This window comes from Aplysia californica, unplaced genomic scaffold (genome assembly GCF_000002075.1).
Source record: "Aplysia californica isolate F4 #8 unplaced genomic scaffold, AplCal3.0 scaffold00099, whole genome shotgun sequence".
NCBI classification, from domain to species: domain Eukaryota; kingdom Metazoa; phylum Mollusca; class Gastropoda; order Aplysiida; family Aplysiidae; genus Aplysia; species Aplysia californica.
The window spans coordinates 156,098-159,383 of NW_004797369.1; the positions used below are offsets into that span (position 1 = coordinate 156,098).

At 41.6% G+C, this 3,286-nt stretch overlaps 1 long non-coding RNA gene across 1 annotated transcript in view; it reads left to right on the forward strand.

Moving 5' to 3' along the window:
• The first annotated feature begins 2,884 nt into the window (after nucleotides 1-2,884).
• LOC101858398 overlaps nucleotides 2,885-3,286 on the forward strand; it is a 20,381-nt gene continuing 19,979 nt past the window's right edge. The window contains exon 1 of the long non-coding RNA XR_001184729.2: nucleotides 2,885-2,902. This is a non-coding gene — a long non-coding RNA (uncharacterized LOC101858398). The remainder of the gene's footprint in view (nucleotides 2,903-3,286) is intronic.

The window sequence follows — 3,286 nt, forward strand, 5'->3', positions numbered from 1 at the left end:
ATTATTATTATTATTATTATTAATAGCATTATCATTATCGTCATAATCTTGTTTTTGTGTGTGTGTTTTTTGTAATTGATGTTGGTGTTTTTTTACAGCCCCGTCGACACAAATTAGATCGTTTAGGCTGCAGACTTCCGACCCTGCCTGCCAGGACCAATAACGTGGGACGAGAGGTACACATTACTTCAGCAGAAATATCTCTTGGTACTCGATTAGAAACTCATCTCCCCTCTTGGAAATCGAACTCGGGTCTCCTGCGTGTGACAGCGAAGAGCTTAACTGCTACACCACGTACAGACATTGGTTCATGTCATCTTAAGGAGAGGTTGCGGGTTCGTGGGTTCGAGCCTCAGCTCGGTCCGACGTTGTGTCCTTGGGAAAGACACTTTACACGAATTTCCCATTTGGCTCGGTCCTTTCGGAGATGGACGTTAAACTCGGAGGCCCCAGCTCTTAAATAACCTAATAGTGTTGATAGGGGCGTTAAACCTATACCATTTCACAATTTTTCACCATCTTATGGACATTGGTTCATACCTTCTTTATTATATTATTATGTGAATAGTTTTTGTTGATCTAGAAAGTATTAATTAAGCCTAAATCGATTGGGCATGTTCTGAGAAGAGAACCAGACTCTATTGTGAAGACTGCCCTCCACTGGACACCGGAAGGACTTCGCAAAAGGGGAAGACCCAAAGTGACCTGGAGACGCACAGTAGACTAGAGTCTGAAATGAAGTCCTGGAATAATTCGTGGGGGACGTTGACCAAGATGGCCCAAAACAGACAGAGCTGGAGATCCTTTGTTGCTGTCCTAAACGCCAGATGGCGTAATGGGTGGTAAGTAAGTAAGTAAGTAAGTAAGTAAGTAAGTAAATCAATGCTACACCGAGAGAAATCATGCTGAAATTGTCGTCTGTGATTATGATGTAGTCAAAGAGAATCTTTGGTGAGTGGTAATGAAGGCGCTTCGGTGTTCTTCGCAGGGGGGAGACCCGAGTTCGATTCCTGAGAGGAGTGACGTTTTATTGAGTAATTCGACAGTCTTTCTGCTAGGATGTTGTATCCCTTTCATGTTGTATCTTTTCCATGTTGTATCCCTTTCATGTTGTATCCCTTCCATGTTGTATCCCTTTCATGTTGTATCCCTTCCATGTTGTATCCCTTCCATGTTGTATGTCTTTCATGTTGTATCCCTTCCATGTTGTATCCCTTTCATGTTGTATCCCTTCCATGTTGTATCCCTTCCATGTTGTATCCCTTTCATGTTGTATCCCTTCCATGTTGTATCCCTTTCATGTTGTATGTCTTATGTTTCCCTTTCATGTTGTAAGCCTTTCAGCCAGCCCGGGTTGGCCCTGACAGGAAGGCTCGGAAGCCCACCGACTTCTTAAATTATGATTTTATCGACAGTGGCGGTGGGTGGACCAAAAGGTGGGTGGGGCTTCAGTTGCTTCCACTTCTTTACCACCAAACAGCAAGCAATAAGAACAAAACATTCCGGATTTTTCTATACTCACGGCGAGCCACGGTATTTTGAGCACCATTCAAACGAGAAGAGCCACCGTTGTCTTCCTTTTCTTTATTCTATGTTAAATTCTTCTGGATTTAAAGAAGAAACCGTTTCACCTCCAAATTTCTCTAATTAATGTTCATCTGATGAAAACGTTGACTCAAACTGGTTTTGATGAAATTAAATAACCGTTAAACTCAACAGCACACACACAAACATGCACGCAAAGCACAACCGTCTATGAGCTGGATTAGACCGTGTAGTCGTGGAAAGTAGAACGCACCTAACCAAAGTCCAATGGATGCATAGGAAACTGTGTCACTAGGAGGAAAGTGTGTCGTAAACTTTCACTCCATTGTCAGGGCTAGGAGAGCGTAAGCCCTGTGTGCAGTGTTATTTTGTTTCAAGTCTTCTACCTTTTTTACAAGAGGGGTTTCATTAATAAGAGCCGTGGGAACGGAGTCGTCCTTTGCTAAGCTCTAAAGCCATTTGATTGGCTGTTAGGTTACTATAGTTGTAAGCGGCAACAACAGTGATTGGATAAACGAGCAAGCCGCTTAGTCAATCACGCTGTGTTCATTGCGTGCGAGCATAACGGTATCAACCGCTCATTTCGTTATTTTCATTTGCTTTGGGATAGAGTTTGGGGTGGGGGTGGGGGTGGGGAGAGGGCCCAAGCCCGTGAGCCCTTCACTATCCACCGCCACTGATTATAAGCTGTCTTGATGGAAGACTAAAAACATTGCAATTATAATGCTAAGCCTACACTGCAAAAAGGAAAATTGCGCGAAAGAATCGTGACAAGAATCGTGACCAAATATCGTGTCTAGAATCGTGACAGCGCTCAATATCAATATACAACATGCACTAACTGTTCACCGAGAGTGCATTAATACGGGGTGCACACTACAGCTGGATCGGGCCGATCGCCCGACTCGATCGCCTGAAACTGAAAACAGACACGTTTGTTTTTGAGGCGATCGAGTCGGGCGATCCCATTCTTCGTCGTGGGCACCCCGTATAAGCAGACATGGGAATCTACAAGATCGACTGTCCTTTATCTACAGACTCCGCCTCTCCCCCTCCCCACCCCCTTTTCCTAGAGATCTGATGTGACTTCTTGTGGTTTTTATGTACGGTAGTTTTAATTACCGACTATGCAAGCTGGGTTTTTTTTTTTTCTTTCTTTCTTCCTTTCTTTCTTTCATTTTGTTTTGTTCTCTTGGTTTTTCGTTTGTTTGGTTGCTTTTTGTTTTGTTTTTGTTTTCTTTTGTTTTTGGTGTATTTTTTATGCCATGCCAACAGTGAATTATTAGCAAAGATTGTACAAAACAATATCTTTGTTACTAGTGCCCACTCTAAAGATAACATGTCATTGTCGGAAACTGTAAGTAAACTATCTGTGCTATCATCCCTCGATCACGCTCACATTTTTTTTCTTCAAAAGGAAAGAAAGAAGGCTTTAGAACTTTTTACTTCTCTTTCTTTCTCTCTTTGGCCATTTTCTTAGCTCCTCCCTTGTCTCTTTCTTCCTATCTTTTCTCCCTTTCTCTTTTTCATAATATATAAACAGACACACACATACCTCTATCAAATAATACAGATAAATCAACAATATAATAACAAATTCATTAACATAACATGAACATAATTTTTTTTTTATACACGTACATTTTAACCATTTATATAACGTTTTGAATGACTATATTGTTCGCGAATGAAAGGGGCATATTGACGGACAATTACATTCTATTAATCATGCCAACATCCC